This window comes from Astyanax mexicanus, chromosome 1 (assembly GCF_023375975.1).
Source record: "Astyanax mexicanus isolate ESR-SI-001 chromosome 1, AstMex3_surface, whole genome shotgun sequence".
NCBI classification, from domain to species: Eukaryota; Metazoa; Chordata; class Actinopteri; order Characiformes; family Acestrorhamphidae; genus Astyanax; species Astyanax mexicanus.
The window spans coordinates 127,520,216-127,544,000 of NC_064408.1; the positions used below are offsets into that span (position 1 = coordinate 127,520,216).

The 23,785-nt window shown below is 34.9% G+C and overlaps 1 protein-coding gene across 1 annotated transcript in view; it reads right to left on the reverse strand.

The window, feature by feature from the left end:
* Nucleotides 1-23,785, reverse strand: part of LOC111196385 (NACHT, LRR and PYD domains-containing protein 12) — a 411,983-nt gene that overhangs the window by 18,735 nt on the left and 369,463 nt on the right. The gene's annotated exons all lie outside the window — the stretch shown is intronic.

The following is a 23,785-nucleotide window of genomic DNA, read 5'->3' on the forward strand; positions in this document are numbered from 1 at the left end:
CCGCTCGTCCTCGGCTCGGCTCGCTCCCAAGTCACGTGACCAGTCAAATCGCAGCCTGTGCGGTTAGAGAATCTCATTTTAAAATATCGCGAGATAATCGCAAATGCAATTAATTGTTCAGCGCTAGTTGGTTGCTAAGGTGTTGCTATACTGCAGCTGTTGGTTAAGCTGTTCCTAGAATGCTGATAGGCTGTTCCTAGATGTTGCTATGTTATAGTTGTTTGTTGATGAGGCGTTGCTGTGAGCTCCAAGTGTTTACTGGATTTTGTAAAAGATGAATGTTGTAAAGAATGAATGAGTGAATGGGTTAAGGAAGACAGCCTACAGAAAAAAAATGTGATCATATGAGGACCCAGCTGGCACATAATCGACTTCAATGTTGAAATGTGGTTAAAATATGGTTGAAGTAATGTCTGTTTTTGTTTCAATGTTGAAACAATGTTGAAACAACATTTAATGTTAAATAATTCTGCAATTGTTAAAATTGTAATGTTGAATCAACATAATATCCTCAAACTTCTGCCTTTTGAATTAACATTTTACATTTCATTACCATACAATTTCAAAAAATGGTTAGATGGAGGGATGAAAAAGTAGTTTTACTTTCATTTGCAGCAACTGCTTTTTAATTTGGCACCAATTCTTCACCATATCTGGGGGAATGTTCATGTTTTATTAGTTTTACTGTTGGGTTTTTGAGATTAAATGTTGAATCAGATTGGTAGTGGTGGGTAACATTCTTTATACTCAGCTTTACTACAGTGATGTTTGTTTATTGTTAACACTGTTAACTAAAAGATTTTCTCATTTTAGTGAGCTATGGTTAATTAAAGGTTGAATTGCCAAAATCAACACCAAATGATTCAATGCTGATTCAATGTGGAAATGCCAGCTGGATGAAAATGAGTGAACATATCCAAATGTTGCACACAAGCAGACATCACACAATCAGACCAAACAATCTGGACTTAGAACAAATGTTGATATCTCAAAAACTGCAGGACAAGTTATGCAATAAATATTCCAAAGTAAAATACAACCCCGATTTCAATTAAATATAAAACATAAATAAAAACAGAATATGATGATTCGCAAATCCTTTTTAACCTGTATTCAACTGAATTCACAACAAAGAGAACATATTTAATGTTCGATCAGGTAAAATTATTTTTAGCAAATTTGAATTTGGTGCTGCAACACGTTGTAAAGAAGTTGTACAGGATGATGTTTATCTCTGTGTTTCATCATCTTTTTTATTTAACACTCGATAAGAGTTTGTGAACTGAGGACACTGATAGCTGAACTTTGTAGGTGGAATTCTTTCTCATTCTTTCTTGATGTAGATCTTCAGCTGATCTACAGTCCGGGTCTCCGGCGTCGTATTTTGAGCTTCATGACGCTCCACAGGTTTTCAGTGGGAGACGGTTCTAGACTGCAGGCTAAATATATATTTTTGAGCCAATATTAAAAGCAAAAAAAAGAATCTCTTTCAAGTTACTAATTTGTGTTTTTATGAGTGTTAAGGCATTTTTAGGCTGTAATGGTCATCTCTTTCTCTCTTTCTCTGGGAAGCAGGTTTAGAAATCCCAGTTTCAAACTAAATAGTCTATATCATGTTAATTGATGAAATCAGTTAATTCCGTTTTACACAATAGAGCTCTCAGGATTAGAGACACATTTTATTATTGAAGATTGTCAGCATTGCTGAAAGAAATGTTTTTTTTTATTTAAAAACATTGTAAGTAAGATATAGGCCTACTATAATCAGTTTTGGACTGGATTTTTTGTTTTATTGTTAATGTCTGCACTGATATTTTAAAGACTGTACGATCATGAAAATATGAAAAGTGTATGAACCCTGTAACCGCCTCAGACAGCCTGTCCAAAGCTGTGCACCTCAGTTTAGCAGTGCAGATATTTCCAGTTAAAGCTGAATTCATGCTTTTAAACACAAAAAAACGCTCTTATTTACCTTTTAAAAGGCCATTTAAATGCTTAATTATGGTTGTTCTGCTGTTTTCCTCGGGTTTTGAGTGATCAGCTGACTCTAAAGCGCTGACTCAGCTCTCGGTCGGTCCGGGTCTCTGTGGTGAGACAGCGTGCGGGTGGGGGCGGGGCTTTTAGAAAACTGAAACAATGGACTGTAACATTTTTCCAATATCGTGCAGCCCTAGCCCCGTCTCAACTTCATTGGAACATGTTGCAGCATCAAATTCAAAATGAGTGAATATTTGCAAAAAACAATAAAGTTTATCAGTCTGAACATTGTCTTTTTAGTGTATTCAGTTAAATATAGGTTGAAAAGGATTTTCAAATAATTGAATTCTGTTTATATTTACATTTTACACAAAATCAAAGCATAAATTGATTGGAATTGGGGTTGTAAGAAAAAGTATACAAAGCAGAAAACAATATAGATATATAGTAATTTAGTGTATTTAAAAAACTAAACATCAATCTCAGAACACAGATCACCTTACTGTCTCTATAGACCGTTTCAATGAGGAAAACAATAATAAAGCTCCTGCACATGTCTGTTCCTTCCACACTTCCAGTGGCGCTATTTTCAACTATACAGCTGTCAGAATGAGAGCGCATATCTCACAAATCTCCCAAAAACAGAGCAAACATACGATCAGAAATTAGTAAAAAGTGATCAAACCTCTTTTCCTGATCCTTTTGATAAGGATTTAAGAGGGAAGTTCTTTCCTCTGATTTAAAACGCTTGATAGAGGTGATCTACCCAGATCTGATCACTACCTTGTTGAAACGGAGGCAGTGAAAGAGCATTTAATTAATTTCTCAGTGTAAAAGTTGTGAATATTTGTTCCTGTAGTAGAGAAGCATCACTATGGTGAGGTTGTAGCAAGTCAAACGATATCCAGCACGAACTCTGCATGATTTATAGATCAGAAGGAGGGAGGAGTTGTGAGCGGACGCTGTAACTGCAGGCAGGTCAGCAGAGTGAAAAACCAAAGCAGGCGTGTTTACTATGGAGGACCAAAAATGACATAAGCATAAATAAAAAAATGTTGAAATAAATAAATAAATAAATAAATAAATAAATAGTTAAATAAATACATGAATAAATAAATAAATGTTGACATAAATAAATGCACATATAAATGAATAAATACATTTATAAATAAGAACTGTATTTATTAATTAATTTATTTACCTATACAATTATTTGTGCATGTATTTGTTTATTTATTTATTCACGTATATGTGCATTTATTTATATATTTATTAATTTCAACATTACTTTATTTATTCATTAATTTATTTATATCTTTCTACAGTTATATGTGTATTTATTTATACTTATGTAATGTTTGGTCCTCCATAGTTTACTTGTTTAAAGAACAATTTGACCTGATTTTCAGTGTTTGTGACTCTCAGATTAGGTGAAGTTTGAATTCATGTTAAATTAAAAAGTTACGTCCACTGTTTTAAACGCTGTTTACCGCTGAACGGAAGTGTTCTAGGAACAGCGACGTCACTTCCTGTGGTCGTGAATATTCCTCTGAAACGGTCTATATACAGATATATGTGTAATTCTCCCCCCTGTAGCTGATCCTGTAGTTTAGAGCAGCGATTAAATAAATACATTGTTTTTTTTTAAGCGTAAAATAATTAACGCTCCTCTGATTTTGTTCTCGTATTTTATATTGGAAAAAAGAGACAGAGAGACGCGTGCAGCATTCTTGCTGCCATGGTAACCACCATTCGTTTGCCGCTGTTGTGCCGTATTTAGCACCCCCTCTCGAGAGCGCGCACTCACCTTTCTCTTGGCTTTAACTTTACTTAGAAATACGTGGAAAAATGGAAATACCCAAGATGCTGTTCATGGTGGGGGTGGGGATTTCTTCACAGCTGTTGGAACATGCCCAACTGTCTCACTGACTTCCACAAAATACAGGTTAGATAAAAGCCTCTTGTTTTGTAGTTTTATTTAATTTATTGTATTTCCCTTTATACCTGCAGTCAGCACGGTCCTTCTCAGTTTCTCACTAATGTTCTCTGAATACAGAGATATGCAGAAAAGTAAAATAGCAAATGTTTTGGGCTTATTCTGATATTTAATTTTACTGTAGTAACTTTTATACATGTAGTTGCTTTTAAATTCACTTTGCATGCATATGTATGTGTAAATATGTTTTTGAGGGTATTTTTCAAAAATAAATTTGTTTGGTTTATATTCTATAAAAAGTGGGTTGTGATTTAATGACCATGAGAAAATTTGAATCTCTGAGGCTTTGATGTTTCACTCACTGTGGGTCAGAGGTCACAGCTTCACCGCTGAAGTTATAAGGAGGATCCATGGACCGGTCACTCTTCATAGACACTCCACTGGGTTCTGGAGAAGCTCCTCTCTGGGTTTCAGTTCTGTTAACATTAAACACAGTGAAACTCCAACACACAGCACATCTTTAATAAAGATCAGGAACTGAAGAGCTTCACTCTCAGAACAGAACAGTAGTTTAGTGCAGTGATGTACCGAGACCCAGAGCTTCCTCCTCCACTGCTGAACCTTAGAGGAGGATCCATGGAGGCGTCACTCTTCATAGACACTCCACTGGGGGCTGGAGATGCTCCTCTCTTCTTCCTGTAAACAGATCTTCATGATGATCCATGATGAGAGTAAAGTGTGGAGAAAACTCATTCACAGGTTCCACACTAACTTTTTCATAACTGTTCCAGAAGCTTCCCAAAGCTTTCTGAAAATCCCTCGTCCAATAAACACACATCATTTTATTCTTTATCAAAACTGCTGCACAAATCTGTAACTTCATAAAGTCATCCACCATCATGTCTGCATTATATTGAGGATGTGTTTTATATGTATTTATGACCAGCCATCCCATTAATTCAAATTAATACAGTATTATTACTTAAAACAATAATAATGAATAATATTACAGGTGCTCTTCAAGATTTCAGTGGTTTTATTTGGTAATGCTTAGATTTGTTTTATTTCTGGTCTGTTTACAACCAAATATTTTCAACAAATTCCTGCAGTAATATCATTTTAAATTAAACATGATTAATAATATAATATGGAAAGTTGTTTCCTCTGATTTTCTTCTTTAATAAGACTTTAAATTGTGATCTATACATGATTTAAATACACAGAACCGAGGTTCTCCTCTCCAGAACTACAACCCCCAGCATGCACCTGACAACATCACGTGTTCAGAACTAGCCAATCGCTGCACTTTCTCACGCTCCTCATCTCCGGAATTTTAGAACTGAGTTCAGCTGTTAGTAATTTGTACGTGTATATAAACCCATTTGTTGGTATTATTTTTCTTTAAGTATTTCACTGTTTATCCAGCGACAGACTGAGCGTTTTCTTTCTGATTGTATTTCTGTAAATGTATCTTTTTCTCTCGTGTTGAACTTCGTCTCTTTTGCTCTGTTTTTACTGTGTTTTCTGGTGGTTTGGACTGTATTTCTGGATCAGGATTTCTCTTTTATTAGAGTTTATGTCTCTGATGTATGGGTTTATTCTTACTCTGGTTTTGAACACTGCTTGTATTACGACTACACGTTTTTTCCTTTAGTATTAAAGCCTCATCTACTTTTTACCACACTGATCTGAGTTCAGTCTGGAGAGTTACAAAAACTCTTGTGTTTATTTTCCATGTTCAGTTTCTCTGCAGTAAAAGCGAGCGCAGCTTTCTCCTCCAGCTCCGCTGTGCACACGGCTACCGTAATACACGGTTTATACTCTCACTAAAACTTTCACACAGATTCATCTTTCTTTTCTCCAGCAAATATGTTACTTTTATATTGCTTACATCTGTTCACATGCTTGACATATTTTTATTTTATATATATCGTTATTAAGATCACTATCATTATAATTATTTTACACAAGCCTGATTTTCTGGTGATCCCCCCTACGTGCAGATTATTAAATTAGTTCATTTTAATGAATTCACCTGAATTACTTATATTTATATAATTATTTACCATATACTTTTTTATAAAGAATGAACTGATCCGTAGGGACTGAAAGTTCTGATTAAACTAAATATTAATTATAGTTATAATAACTGAGCTAAAGATAACTGATGGAGAGGAATATTATTTGAACTATGGATTTCTGTATTAATCTGCAGGTGAGAGATTTTGTTTTTGCTAGTTTGTTAAATGATTTTCTATGTTTAAAAGCAGCACAGGGTTCTGACTCTGGTTCAGGAGAACCTCGGTTCTGTGTATTTAAATCAGTAAAATTTGTGGAACACAGGTCCAGGATCAGAGCTGCAACCATTAAAATATAAAAACTACTTTACTAATAAAATCTATCAGTTAATTTACTCACTTTAGGACAGAGGCTCCTCCTCCACTGCTGCAGTTCTGAGGATCCATCATTTACTCTTCTTCATTCACACACAGCTGGAACCCCTGAGAACAGATCAGCCATTACAATAAAACCACTATTCTTACAATAATAACATTATAATCAGAACTGCATTAAACAATTCCTGATAAACAAACAAAACCAACAAAAACAGGGAACATTTCATAACAGTGTGATTTAACCTCATTACAGATTAACTTAGATTACAGACATTTACTGATTTATAATTATTATAATTTAATTATTACTAGTTATATAAAATAATAAAAACATTATTTAAGTATAATATAAAACAGCAGGATTAAAAACACTAACACTAATTATTTATATTAATAATTATTAAAATATTACTATTAATAGTATTAAATAAATGTTATTTAAGTATAATATAAAACAGCAGGATTAAAAACACTAACACTAATTATTTATATTAATAATGATTAAAATATTACTATTAATAGTATTAAATAAATGTTATTTAAGTATAATATAAAACAGCAGGATTAAAAATACTAACACTAATTATTTATATTAATAATGATTAAAATATTACTATTAATAGTATTAAATAAATGTTATTTAAGTATAATATAAAACAGCAGGATTAAAAACACTAACACTAATTATTTATATTAATAATGATTAAAATATTACTATTAATAGTATTAAATAAATGTTATTTAAGTATAATATAAAACAGCAGGATTAAAAACACTAACACTAATTATTTATATTAATAATGATTAAAATATTACTATTAATAGTATTAAATAAATGTTATTTAAGTATAATATAAAACAGCAGGATTAAAAACTCTAACACACCACGTGATCTTGAGCTCCGTTGCTCCCCCTGCTGGTTGAACAGCGCTACTGCATATAAACACGCCTTTATAGCAGCTCCGTGTTTTTATCTCCCCAACAGATCAAAGCCCACATTAAGCAGTAATGCGCTTTAAACAGCATAAACTACACTGTGATCAATAAATATCGATCTATATCTGCGCATTTCTCTTCAGTTTACAGCACTATTGATCTGTTACAGCTGATTGTTCTCCAGCCGGTCTGATCTAGACCAGGTCCAGGTCTGATCCAGGCCCGGTTCAGATCTCCATGCTGATCCTGGTTCTTCCAGTGGAATCGGACACTGAGCTGAGCTTAAAGAACCGGTTCTGGATCTGAGGAACCTTTAGAACCGGTTCTGACTTTAAGCTACACGGTTCTGTTCTACATTCTCTTCAGTTCTGAACTTACCGAGTGAATCCGGACTTCTGTTCTCTTCTAATGGAGGAAACTGGACTTACTTTCACTTTCTCCTTCTATGCGTCACATGCCGCCTACTCTCTCTCTCTCTCTCTCTCTCTCTCTCTCTCTCTCTCTCTCTCTCTCTCTCTCTCTATTCTCTCTCTATTCTCTCTCTCTCTCTCTCTCTCTCTCTCTCACAATTCTAAAACATTATACACTCGTACAAACGTTTCGCATTATTTAAAATGCACGTCATATGCATAAAAATGATTATCTATTAATCTCCTTATGTGTTAAAACATTTATTCATGTAAAATGTGCTGTTAAACCTGGCTTTCAACGAATGAGGTAAGCCCTCTGCTCCGAACACAAGAAGCTGGCTCTGAATCTGCTGATTTCTTTTAACCAATAAGCAGTGTTCCCTCAAAAAACGAAACAAATGGAGGGAAACTGTACTACATAAATACTAAACCCCTCTCAAAACCATTAGTCCACCATGGATACTGGAGAGTTTGTCTTGCTGGCTGTTGGAGCACTTTACCTCCTGGAGAAAGCGCAGTCACCGCTCTGCGTGGATCCATCAGACCCTGCTGTCCCGCACACAGCATGGAGAATTCCTTCGCCCTGTGCAGGAGCTGAGGCTGGATGATGACAGGTTCCAGCGGTACTTCAGACTGGACAGGAACCAGTTTCATTCCCTTCTTGCTAAAGTGGGTCCCCGAATTAGCCGAATGGACACAAATTACCGCAAGGCTATTTGTGCATCCCAACGCTTGGCTGTTTGCTTAAGGTAAGTGCAACTTATTTAATATAATATATTATAATATATACAAAATTAATCAACTTAATAATATAGGTAACACTTTATAATAAGGGTACATGTCATGACATTAATTCAGGCATTCATTAAGGATGAAGTCATGAGGAATTATACAGGAACAAATGAATGGGTTATGTATTAATAACTGTAAGGTTAAATTAGTCACCATTAACTAATGTCTGTATGAATTAATAAAGATAAATGGAATGAAGGCTTTATTCAGTACATGAATATACCAGGAATTAATGTGTTAATTAAGCCCATCCTGGGTGGGCTTAATGTGGGTTTTTTTTTAGCACCACCCAGTCATATTTTTAAGAATGTTAACATTTTTAATCATTAATATAAGAAAATATATTTATAAAAACATAAACTTACATGTTTAAGCTGTTGTTGAGTATACAATATACACCCACCTGCATGTCCATCCTGTCTTCTTTTCCAGAATGCTAGCTATCTATATCTATTACTACAGTACACATACTTACAGGTGAACGCCGCACAAAAATGTGGTGGTCATTTTAAGATCATTGCTTGGCAGAATTTAATACTGTTTTAATACCGCCTTAAGTAGCTTGTTGCTTTTTTGACACAACAGATCACATAACAATAAACATTAAAACAGTATTAAATTTTGCCAAGCAATGATATTGAAGTGACCACTACATTTTTGTGCGGCATTGAATAAAGCCTTCATTCCATTCATCTTCATTCATTCATACAGACATTAGTTAATGGTGATTAATTTAACCTTACAGTTATTAGTACATAACTCATGTGTTTGTTCCTGTATAATTCCTCATGACTTCATCCTTAATGAATGCCTGAATTAATGTCATGACATTATATATTATATATAACTGTTTGAATAACAGTTTTAATATGCATTTAAACCATGCATTTTAACATTAATAATTTTACAGATTTCTTGCAACTGGAGACTCTTTTCGCACAATAGCTTACAGCTATCGTATTGGATTCAGTACTGTGGCCTGCATAGTTGGGGATGTGTCCAGGGCTATTTGGGCCTCTTTGGTGGAGGAGTACATGCCAGTTCCCACCACTGATGACTGGAGAGCTATTGCAGCAGACTTCCTCCATCGTTGGAACTTTCCAAACTGTGTGGGATCCATTGATGGAAAGCATGTGGTGATCCAGGCTCCTGATAATTCCGGGTCCTTTTTCCACAACTATAAGGGGACATTTTCTATCGTCCTCTTGGCAGCTGTGGATGCCAAGTACTGCTTCCGGATTGTGGATGTTGGCGGCTATGGAGGAACCAGTGATGGAGGGATTCTGGACAATTCACCCTTTGGTCATGCTCTCAAAGATGGAACCCTTGGCCTTCCAGAAGATGCTGTGCTGACAGGAGCTGAGCACCTGGGACCTCAGCCACATGTGTTTGTTGGTGATGAGGCCTTTCCTTCTGCGGAGAGATCTAATGCAGCCCTTCTCAGGTTCCAACCTCTCTAGTAGGCAGAGAATCTTCAATTACAGGCTTTCGCGAGCGAGGCTGATTGTTGAGAACACCTTTGGTATCCTCACATCACAATGGCGCATGTACCGCCGGGTCATTGGTATCAGCCCTGCCAACGTGGAAGCTTGTGTGAAGGCCACCTGTGTCCTTCATAACTTCATAAGGAGCACGACAAGGACGAGGAGGGAGCCTATGTCACTGAGTGGTGAGGGCGATGTTGCTGTCCTTCAAGATGCAACAAGATTGGGGAGCAACAACTCAACCCGGGAGGCAGTTCGTGTTAGGGAGACATATGCATCTTACTTCTCAACTGAGGGTGCAGTTCCCTGGCAACCTGCAGTTTGAACCAACAGACACAAAGGCTCTTTTAAGAGCCACAAACCACTCCAAAAGAGCAATAATTCCATTTACACACAGTAATAAGCATTAGTTCCTCCAAGTTCACTTAATAAAACTACACTGCAATATAAAGTATGTGTCATTGTATTATTGTCACCTCCAGTTGTAATTTAAAACATAATTTTATAACAAGAATATCTGAAATCACAGAGATTCATTTAAGTAACTTAGTTTATTAGTGTAGTAACAATTAGTATAGTATTAGTATAGTATAGTAACAATAACTTTGATTATTAACACAAATGTTGACAGTAATAAATTAACTAATTGCATTGAATGAACAAAAAACGAATTAATAACAAAAACAAAGACTTTTCCCTTGAAAAGTCCTTACATTTTTATATCAAAACTATATTAACTATATACAGTCATGTGAAAAAGTTTGGGCACCCCTATTAATCTTAATCATTTTTAGTTCTAAATATTTGGGTGTTTGTAACAGCCATTTCAGTTTGATATATCTAATAACTGATGGGCACAGTAATATTTCAGGATTGAAATGAATTTATTGTACTAACAGAAAATGTGCAATATGCATTAAACCAAAATTTGACCGGTGCAAAAGTATGGGCACCCTTATCATTTTATTGATTTGAATACTCCTAACTACTTTTTACTGACTTACTGAAGCACAGAATTGGTTTGGTAACCTCATTGAGCTTTGAACTTCATAGCCAGGTGTATCCAATCATGAGAAAAGGTATTTAAGGTGGCCAATTGCAAGTTGTTCTCCTATTTGAATCTCCGCTGAAGAGTGGCATCATGGGCTCATCAAAACAACTCTCAAATGATCTAAAAACAAAGATTGTTCAACATAGTTGTTCAGGGGAAGGATACAAAAAGTTGTCTCAGAGATTTAACCTGTCAGTTTCCACTGTGAGGAACATAGTAAGGAAATGGCTCTGGTCACTAGGTAGGACACTCAGCAATATTCGCCCGCCCAATCCGGACACGTGAGACTGGCAGATGCATACTGGGAATTGTATTGCTGAAGCTGAGTTTTTCCATTGGGTTGAATGGTAAATGGACTACAGAACATGTTTAACCCTCCTGACCCCTTTAAAAGTTTGAAGACCTATGGAAAATAGATAAAAGTGTTTTTTTTTTGTATAAACCTTATTCTGCTTGCCTTAATTAGTGTAAGCAACATATAACCCCCTGCAATAAACAAAAACTAAAACAAAATTAAATTGTTATGTTTTAATGTTATGTAAAACTGTTATTTCTAATATGTTGGTCTTTCAAAAGTAGTAAAGTAGTGAAACAAAAAAAAAACATTTTTTAATAACTGTTATTTTGGATAATTATTATTTTGGATAATTATTATTTTGGATAATTATTATTTTGGATATTAATAGGATAATTAAACATGCACCGGATCAAATTGACCCAGGAACACCATTGCTGTTCCTGACAAATGAACATAACAGGAGGGTTAAGGCATGAAGCCACAGGAAAGTAAAGGACAAAATGCCAAATAATGAATGTGACCAATTTACAGATTCAAAAAGAAGCGACTATTTCATAAAATCAGTCTAACAGATCCACAGACATAAACAGATTCAAACTGTTCAGCTCTTTGTGAAGTCAGTTCCAAATCGGAACCACTAATAATAGATACTGAGTTTATAGCACTTACAGAATTCTTTTTGGTAGATGCCACAGCAGACACTAAAATTTAAGGTATTGCCTACAATACTATGCAGTATATTATCAAATTACACATTTAATTAATTTAATTACGCAGACATTAAAAAAAAAAACAGTGTATCTAATTTACTATTATTACTATTTTATTGTTTTGCTGCAATGTTTTACAATAAAAATGAATAAACAGTAGAGCATTCTCTGTTTGTGATTTACACACAAATTACCATCAACAAAACAACTTTATATTTAATGTAAAACAACACAACCACAGCATAAACAGCTCAGCCAATAATCTTACATAGGGCAACACTCCACACACTGAACACACACACACACACACACCACACACACATACCTGGAATACCATAGAATCAACTTGCAACACCTCTGAAACCATCTAGGATATGATAATTTAAATTAGAGATTAAGATTTAACATTTTAATTCTGACAGAACGATTTGGACAGAACAGAGCATTTGGACTTGTTTTTTTACACTTCAGGGTCTAATGTTTTTACTTCTGTAACCTGTTGTCCCTTAGCTATTACTGACAGGTCCACTGGCAGCCTTTTGATTAGCTCATCAGCCTCTTCAGGTAAGAGCCCTGGGGGTACACTCAGCTCCTCCAGATCTCTTGTTAGGAGCACATTGCCATCATCAGACTCTGCCACTCCAACAACAGTGATTACTCTTCTTTCATGTTTCTCTTCAGTTTCCTGTAGTAAAAAGTTAAAACATTAAAAATGGCGGGTATGTACTGGACAAACATACACATACAGTAAAAGACACATTTTTCAGTCCACAGTTATACCTTCCCTCATCCACAATTATACCTTCCCTCATCCACAGTTATACCTTCCCTCATCCACAGTTATACCTTCCCTCATCCACAGTTATACCTTCCCTCATCCACAGTTATACCTTCCCTCATCCACAGTTATACCTTCCCTCATCCACAATTATACCTTCCCTCATCCACAGTTATACCTTCCCTCATCCACAGTTATACCTTCCCTCATCCACAGTTATACCTTCCCTCATCCACAATTATACCTTCCCTCATCCACAGTTATACCTTCCCTCATCCACAGTTATACCTTCCCTCATCCACAATTATACCTTCCCTCATCCACAGTTATACCTTCCCTCATCCACAGTTATCCCTTCCTAAACACAGGTAAACCTGTTTTAACAGTCTAAAAGGAAACCTGTATTAATGTGTAAAGTACACAAACAGAGCATATTAGCAATTAGCAAGAGGAGTACCTTCAAAAAGGAAACTTGAAGAGCAAAATGGGAAGTTATCGATTTAGTGTGAGAAATTTATGTTACTCACCGAAACACTTGTGTAGGTGGTTGAATTGAAGTTCTTGCCAAAGGCTTTCTTTTTCCCCACTTTTACATGAGTAATAAGGACAGTTTGCCCAATCACCAGTGGCACAGTCGCTGCCTCCCTCCAGAGGGATACTGTGGCGGTGTCACCATTTTCCTCAAGGACAATATCCCTCACAGGGATGCAGCCATCTATTTGGACCTGCCGGGGAGTAGTCAGCTAAATAGGAAAAAAGGGTGGGTAAAGTAAGAACAGAGTACAGATAAAAAGATATTTATACAGTATGTTTTCTCCTGAAAGGCTTTGTCAGTGTATTGATCATTTTTGTTTTTTTTTCCTAGAACATAATTCTGATCTGAAATGCATTTCAATATATTTTCTCATACATCTGTGTTTATATTCAATATAAATGTATAATTTTTTCATCTTTTTTCACAGTAAAAGTGAGTTTACATTAGGGAGCATGAGCAAACTAATAAACCAGGTAAAATCATGATACTTGCCGAAACAATTTTTCCTGATACGGTTAAGTATCCTTCTTTTTGGTACAGTCCCGGGTCTTTCAGGTCCCCTTTTTCAGAGGACGGCATGACGCTTTCTCTTGCGAGGCGAATTTAATGTTCTTGCACCGTCAATGGGGTTATTCGGAACACCCCTGCCCCATATCCAATGAACAATTTGGGGTAGGGGTGGTCCTGCTTTACTGTAGCGTTCTTTATAATGTACGTCTCCCCCTCCTTAAATTTTGAAATTTGGTCCTCTTTAAGAGGAACCAAAAAAACTGCTGTTCCATCAGTAACAGAACTCTTTTTTTCTGTATGTGTTATTTTTGCTGTGTCTTCAGCAAATTCAAATTGAGTGGCACGCTCTGATGTTCTAATTGAGATACATTGGACTTTCATCATTGAACAGGATGGGTAGGGTTGGAATTTTTTGTGCATTCTGTGGAAACAAAAAACATGAATTATCAATTAATGTAAATACGTTTTGTTTATATAAACAATATATACATGGTACATACACTGTGTGTGTGTGTGTGTGTGTGTGTTTATATATATAGATAGATAGATAGATAGATAGATAGATTTATATTTTGAAAGTGATAAGTTATAGAATGTTTTAAAAGAAGATATTTGTTTAATTGAACAAATTGTAAAATAATAAAATTATGTACATATCCAACTCAATGGTTTCTGTTAAAAAACATGTATATATATATATATATATATATATATATATATATATATATATATATATATATATATATATATATAGAGAGAGAGAGAGAGAGAGAGAGAGAGAGAGAGAGAGAGAGAGAGAGAGAGAGGTTTTTTTAAAGGATTGTTTTAACAGAAACCGTTATGAGTTGAATATGTACATATATATTTTTTTAAATAAACCGAATGTCTTCTTTTAAAATATTTGATAACTTATCACTTGTTGCAAGTGTAGCGGACTTCAGATCGTCGCCACATAGAAGACACACACACACAGGGACTGGAGGTCTGAAGATTTATTTTCTGCACAAAATATAGCATGGGGCACAGTTAGCACATGCAGCAAGCAGCAGCTCTCTCATCAGCCCCCGTTCAAGCATCCACTATGCTTCTCCTCATAACAATTATATATATAAAATCACATAAGCATATATATATATATATATTAAAGACAAAAAAATGCAAAATAGTTCAATAAAAAAAATTATAATAATATGACCAACACTGGGGTGTAATACTACATTGAACAGCACAGAGCAAAGATGCAGGACAGAGAACTTTGGAGTAATACTATGTGATCCAGCACAGAGCTAGGATGCAGAACAGACAAGCTTGATTTTTTTTTTTTTTTTGTCTCTAAACCTTATATATAGGATAAAAATATGTATATAGTATTTATAAAAATATATATAATATTAATATAAAATAGCTACTGTAAAAGGCTAAACATCTGATCGTATAGTGGCTTATTATAATATTTTAGAACCAACAAGACCTCAAAATATTCAGTAGAACTCATTAAATTGCACAAAACATGAACATACCTGCACAAAATATAGCATGGGGCACAGTTAGCACATGCAGCAAGCAGCAGCTCTCTCATCAGCCCCTACATACACATAGTGGGGAAAAAAGGCTGAACTAAACTTCTCTAAAGTCACCAAAACTCGGTTTTCACACGTTTATATCAGCTCAGATTTCTTACACACAGTCCTAAGCACTTGCTTTATAGTACAGGTTTATAATTATTTCATTTTAGAGATTCATTAAAACTATGGGATCAGAGCCACAGAAACACGTCTTACCCGTTCAAGCATCCACTATGCTTCTGCTAAAAATAGCGCGAAAGCTCTCATGTGCTTGCTGCAGGTGCAGCGCTAATTAGGGCCCCAGCTACAACAAGGTAAGGAGGAACCAAAATTATCTACTAATAAACAAACATACAACATATAAAACCTGTTTTTACCGCAATTTTGCTTCAGATAATTAGTTTCAGTTTAGTTCAAAAGGTTTTAGTGGAGTTCACATTAAAAAATATATATATTTTAATAAAAAAAATACAAATAAAATAATTTATCAGTTACACAAGTTCAAGAACATAATTATAATTGCTTTTAGAAAATGTCCAAAGGGAGGAAACTCTACACTGTGCTGCAGCTAAAAAAAACATACTAATACATGGTGGATCAATTATTATGATTTTTTTTATATAGTTTTGTTTGTATAAACAATATATACATAGTACATACATTGTGTGTGTGTGTGTGTATATATATAGAATGTTTCAAAAGAAAACATTCGGTTTATTTACAAAAAAATGTACATATCCAACTCAATGGTTTCTGTTACAATATATATATATATATATAGACAGAGAGTGAGATAGAGAGAAAGTACCATTATAAGTTGAATATATACATATTTTTTTAATAATATTCCATAACTTATCCCTTGTTGCAAAATATAATATTAGGATAAGTACTGACTACCATACAAGTTCAAGAACATAATTATAATTGCTTTTAGACCATGTCCAAAGGGAGAAAACGCTACACTGTGCTGCAGATTCTCATTATTAGCTTTAAACTAAAATGAAAATCGTACTAATATGTGGTGGATTACAGGAAAAAGACATTTAGCTAGCTTTATTCATCCCATTCATTTTGGACTCGCTGGCTCCATCTAGTGGCGGGCCTAATTTTATGCAGCGTCACAGATGAGCATGGGCAGGCCCAAGCTAGGTAGCGACAGCGACTGGATTGGCTTTCCTCTGACCAATCACAGCATTTTACAGACCCAGCCTGATCTATTTATAGCAACAGTGCTAGAAAATGGAGTCTTGTCAGAAATGTTCTGGTTAGCACAGATGCTAATAAGAAAAAAACTGACTAGTTTTTTAAGCTAAAGCTGTTAAAACATTCAGTGTAAAGGACTTCATTTATTCAACATTTCTGGCTAACACAACAATAATTCTAGTAAAATTAGTAGTAGGAAAATGGATGTGATAATGTTAAACTGACCCTTTTTTGGTATGACTTTTAAGTTGTTTGCCCGTGAGGTAAATTCATGGATCAATGTTAGCAACAAAGCTAATGGTCAGGGTCCCACATTTATTACAATAATAAGTTAGTAAAGCATTTATTTTTTATTATTTTATTTTACTTTATTATTATTATTATTATAATTATTATTATTATTATTATTATTATTATTATTATTATTATTATTATTATTATTATTATTATTATTTTATTATACTTTTTTTTATTTTACTCATAGATTTATTACAATATTTAGTTAGTAAAGCTATGTCTTCAAAAACAAAAATCACTATTTTTATACACAAATTTTCCTGTTGTATTGCTGTATTTATTAAGGCATTAGCTAACTATTTTAATATGGTTTAACAATAAATATTCTATTATATATTTTATTAAAATACTTGAAACAAATAAGCAAAAAGACTGACTTAACTTTTAATTTTCCCCTAAAACTTCCTCATTTAAACCAACACTTCAGTAACCTTCAACACAAATCTGAGCAATTAATGCATTTTCTTTAGTGTATGTCTTGTATGTCTTGGACTTGTTAGAGATGAGAGAACTTGACAGACTGACCCACTGACCCACTAACCAGAGGACTAAATGACTGAGGTAGAATCAGTTCTGCAATTCATAATGTATCTTAAGTGTTAGGGTAAGCACTCTAAACCCTATCCCTAAAACCCTAAGCAACATAAAATAATAAAAAATAAAAGAATAAAGTAAAATAATAAAAAATAAAAGCTTTACTAACTTTATATTGTAATATATATATATTTATATATATATTAGGGATGGGGGATATGGCCCTACAATAATATCACAATAATTCATGGTATTTTAAATTGAAAAATTAAATTTTATTATTACATACAATATGATGGGGAACACCTTGAGATATTAAAAATACAAGAATTTTATCAGATTTGTAACAGAAGTCAATGATCCAGAATGTCATTACGCTAATAATGCACTCCAAATATCTCCATATATGCAGAATTAAAGTAAAATAAATGCTACTGGACAGACATAATCTGTCTCTAGTAGATATATAATGAGAAAATGAGACCAGTGTGAATTTTCTTTAGCTAAAAACAGCAAAAAAAAAAAAGTAGAACCTTGATGTGATAATTAGGGGTGGGTGATATGGTACGATATTTCAGGGTATAATATTGTTCACGATATTCAAAAATATCGTACCTGTAAAAATAGTTGGTACCACTTTAAAATAAGACTACGTTTATAAAGGGTTTATAACATGTTTACAATGAGTTTATTAATGGTCACTAATTAGGTTGTAAATGCTATACAAATCATTAATAATCAGTTATAACACATACGTAGAAAGGGCAACAGTATAGATGGCTGTGGGTTCACTATTCGGCAAACAACAGGTCATTGTAGCCCTTTTTATATATGTGTTATAACTGATTATTAATGATGTTTAAGACATTTACAACCTAGTCAGTAACCATTAATAAACTAATTGTAAACCATTTATAAACCCTTCATAAAGGTAGTCATATTTTAAAGTGGTACCAAATAGTTTTAGCATTACAGATATATATATAAAAGGAACAAAAATTAATAAATATATATTAGAAAACAGTAAAAGTACATCAATGAGTCAACACATAGTGTACTAAAATCTCGATAGATCAACACATCCACAACCCAGAGAGAGAGAGAGAGAGAGAGAGAGAGAGAGAGAGAGAGAGAGAAAGAAAAAGGCAGTTGAGGGAGTGAGGACCCTTCAGACTTCATCCAAGCAGTTATACATTTATGCAAATGGCATGTGATTGCTGACGTAATCATATTGATAGATTCTGTCCAGAGTCCAGTTAACAGCTTGTTGTCCAGTTTTAATAACGTGATCAGCTCCAGCCTGTCTGAGCAACAGGTTCTTATCATGGTGTTGTTCAGCTCTGTGTCCTTCATGAACACAGCAGACAGTCCTTAAGTGTCCTAAAGTCTGTGAGAAGATGAAACGGAGGAAAAGAGAGGATGGAAAGATCTTCTGGTCTGTGTGCGACTTTACTCCGTGTAGAACAGGCATGCGCTGACTATCTGAGGAGAGGTTCCCAGCACTTCACTCAGATAGCTTGTTGTCTCCTAGTTCATATGCACTGGTCCCAGAACAGCAGAACAGCAGTGAAGCTTCTCTGCCACTCAGGGTCACGTTCTCCTCACAGCTCTCACTGTTGATGAAAACACTCTGACCTTCCTGATTCCTGAAAAAGTACAAACAACCTCCAAAGCCTTGTGTCACTGTGACACAGTTAAAAATAGAGCAAAGATCATAATATCAAAGTAAATTATTAAGTGAAATAAAATATAAATGTATACAACATTTAAGAATAAGAGTGTGAAGGTGTGGTTATCTCCAATCACACCCTTAAATATATATATTTATATAACCCACATATCACACCACATACCCCACCATTTAAACCCCACATACATGCCACACTACGTCACACACACACTACACCCCACACACATACCACACCACCCACACTAGCAACTGTCTGTGAAAACCTTAGCAACCAGTTTAGATAGCAACTGCCTAGAAAACACTTAACAACTTTTCAACGATATTAGCGTACTTTTCCAAGCCAACTTAAAGTTGGTTCAGGAACTTTGCCTTTTCTAGTTCTGGTTTTATTCTTGTTAATATTAGTTTAGGTCATATGTTCCATTCAGGTGCAGTTTCAGCTCTGCTCTCTTCCTACAGAATAACTTAGTAAACCTTATTGCTATTCTGAGGTGAATCCATGTTCCTATTATCCACATACTTCTTCATTATACTTATTTAATGCCTTATTTACCTTGTTATGAATATCCTGTCAATAATTGTGTGTTATTTTTGTGTTTCTTAATATTTGTGACAAACACGGGAGATCCCTGACCTCATGCAACCCTATGACCCATGGGATTCAAACAAGACTGTGTTTTTTACCACCTCTGATAATTAATTAACACAATTCATTGTCTTAGTTGACCAATTAATGAACTGAACACAATAGGGTTAATTTCCCCCTACAAAATACAGGTTAAAAAAGAATAATGACTTTGCTCCAGTTCCTGAAGTAAATCTTGCAGGTGGTTCATTAAGGTCACCTCCAGGTGTTCCTTATTTGACCCCTCCTCGCTGAACTCTGCCCGGCAAACTGACATGACAAAGTCTGCATCAGCCTGACACAATAAATCAGATGAATTAGTACAACAAAAAATGTAGAGACTTGTTTTTCTACATGACTTTTTCCTGAATATACCGCAAGTTAAGAGTTAACCAATAGTAAAAACAATATTTAAACACATCTGTTGGTACCAGGCAGTACCAACATTTAGTGGTTCAATGAGTAAAATGTGTCAATTTAGAATAAAAAAACATGGACTTACAATCATTTCTACCCCAGGGGTGAAAAGTGGCTGGCAGATATCAGGGTATTTGGCCATTAGATCAGAAAGCCCATACAGCTGCAAACCATTCCTTACCTGCTGCAGTATTGGGAACAGCTTCAGGGTTGCTTCATGGAGAATAACAGCACTGTTTTGAAGCAAAACACAAAAATCACTAAAGTAATGAAATCTAGATATTTCCTGAAAGAAGCAATAAATGTAAAACCTTAACAAGTATTCAGAAACTATGCAACAAAAAATGATGTAGTGTAAAATGTGTGTGTGTGTGGGGGGGGGGGAGTAAATAGTCAATCAGTTACTTTAAATTCAAATACTGACTTTAAATTGACAATTATAAATAAAAAACACGGATTGCTTTGCAAGACTGCTACTGAATCTTCCATTTTTTTTTATCCGATTTTCGATTTAAATCTATTTTTTCCCCTACTAAAAATAAAATAAAGATGATTCAAAAAATGGTTAAAAACGAAATACATATCGTCTGTAGAAAATCACTCTGATGGTCTTACCTTGGAAATAAGCTCAATATGTTGGTCATCTCCCAGAGCAGTTTTGTCCAGGTCTTCAAATTTCAAAGATCCACTGCACAGAAACTTGTAGCACCAAACCGCTAAAAAATGTGGAGCCGGTCCACCTTGCGCCAGGCTGACAGCCATTATTTCTCCTATAGTCCTATAAAAAAAGAAGAAGAAGACCAGGAACATTTAAACAATGACATCCTAGTGCTGTGTAGAATATATAAAATAAAAAATGTGTCTCCAAAACTATAATTGAAAAAAGAAAAAAAATAATGTTAATGTAATTTAATTTAATTGGGTTTCAAACAATTATGGAGCATTCTATTGGCCCATTTACCATGACACCCAATGTAAAAGGCAACTGCTAATTTTAAAGATGGACATACATTTTTACAGCAATGATAATACAGTATGCATGAGTGTACAACACATACTTAAAGTGGTCTAAATCGGAGATTGAATACTTCGGCCTCTTGCCATGTCTGTCACCCTCGAAAAAGCGCTTTTCAATGCCTTCCATCATTCCTTCAACCAAAGAATACAGAGAATAATTACACATGATTACACATTCATTAAATCATCTATGTAACCTTTGCTCACCTGACAGAAGCTCTTTGCGGAGCGCCCCTGTGTCTATCCCAGCCTCACCTAAAAAGACAACTTTCAGTAGTTTCGCTGGATTTGACTTTTTTTGTCTTTGCCATTGAGAAAGGACTCTCTCCAACATATTATGCCGGGACACTGTGATGTCAAATGAGTAGCCATCTGTTGTGGACACTGCAGCTGTAATGGCCTGGAGAACACCTTCAAGACTAACACACACACACACAAACACACACACATACCATACCAATCTACCAATCATAAAAAAATAATCATGTTATGTAGTACAGATTAAAAAAGTACAAATATACCTCTCACTTTCACTGTTACACTGTGATTCCCCTTCAGTGATAAGATGTGTGTCCTCCACCCTGTTACGTACATAATAGATAACCACTGGTTAGCTTTAATTAAATTATCACATCCCTGTGTTGTGTAGAAAATATATTATAAAAAATTTGTATCTTAAGAACTGAAATTTGTGTCCTCCACCCTGTTGTTTTATACATTTGTAGAATTATTAAATCATCAACTAGAACCCTGAAAGGCCTGTGTAATCACAGTTTGGCAACATACCTGATTTAACACATGCTTTTAATTTCCAGAATTAGTAAACCACCAAACTGTAATGATTCTGATCCTCCAGGACCAGAGGCAAACAAATATTGCTATACTTAGACATTAAGAACTGTATAGTTCTTTACAAATATATAAACATAAAAAAAATACTTTTTTAAAGATTTATACATTAAACAAACATTTTTAATTTGTCACCTTTCACCACACAAGCTAGCATGGACTTCCAAATAATCCAATGGGAAAATCATGAGGCACACTGGACATGAGCCCTGAATAGAAGATATCAATATTACCTCCAGTGAAAAACAAGAAATGTACTACTTAAAATAGAATGAGTGTAATATCTATTAAGTAAGACCAATTGTAGGAATTGCATAAATGCCATTACCTTAGACACAGATGTACTGTTACTATTGGCTGCCACAGAAGAGTTCACTCCAGATAATTCAGACATATCACAGGAAGGCTAAAATGAACATACAGTAAAGAAAAATAATTAAAAATAGATCACAGTGGTAAGTAGAGTATTAATAGCATTACTGAATTTATTCTTACCTTTCTGGATGTACTTGTACCAGTGGTTTCCACAGAGCTCACAGAGGAGAACTCCCCAACAATAGACACATCAGGGGAAGACTAAAAGGAACAGACAATACAAGTAAATATTTGTCAAAACAATAACATTGTGTCTAAAATAATTAACAAAAAATATATATTATTTATTGAACAAACAATCATCGCAGAGAGAGTCGTACTCGGTGGATGACCTGCCAATGCAACATGATTTAACATGAACAGCCAAAATTTGCAAAGGCATAGACAACCCGCAGGCTTGGCAAGTTGCCTTTGGCATCTTCTGGAATTCATGGGCATCAACAGGAAGAGGCAATGTGTCTAGTTCCTCCTGGAGTGGAACTATGTACAAAGTGTTTTTACCCCCTCCACTCACAGATCTTAAATACTGAGTATTATATCCCTCAGCTTCTGGGGGGACGACTGTAAGATTTCTTTGTCCAGATCCACCTATGAGGAGCAATTAAGAATAATTAAAAGATTGGAAATAAAAAGTAATAAGAAACCCCTGACCTTCTAACCTGTTTAAAGTCTACATTACCAAGAGCCTTGTGCAGAAGCCATCCTCCTGATAATTTGGAAAGTTTGAGGTAATGATGAGTAAGAGCTTTTGAAAACTGCATGAAAGAGAAAACATAATTTTTTTGTAAGAGTGACATTCCAATAATGACAAGCAATAACATTTATTTAAAATTTTAAAATTGCATTCATATGAGACCTTTTTAGTTGTCACATCTGGTACTGTTAGCTCCTCTGTCCCTTCCACACCCAGCTCTAACGGAGGTTCTCAGGTCAACAACTACACTACCCAGAATGCACCACCCGCTGACATCACGCACTCACCTGATCACGTGACACCTCACCTGCTTCCTCCAGGAAGTCCCGAATACTGATTAATGGCACTATAAAGGTGCACTCCACACAAACACTCACGCCGCGTATTGTAGGTTCTCCTCATTACAAAGCGTTCTATATCTCTTGTCTCAGTTTATCTTGTGTATGACCTTGCCTTTGTTTTCTCGACGCCGATTATTGCCTTTGCCTCTGATACTGGATTGCTTGTGTATTACCTGGACTGTGTTTTCACTACTGCCTCTTGGATTACCTCTGATATTGGATCTCTCGTGTATGAACTCTGGACTGTTTCTCGTTTATGGTATGGTTTTGTCTTCATTGCTCTGTTTACTGGTGATCACCCATTTTTCTGTATCGACTACGATTACATCTGTTTATTTTTATAATAAACTTAATATATTTTT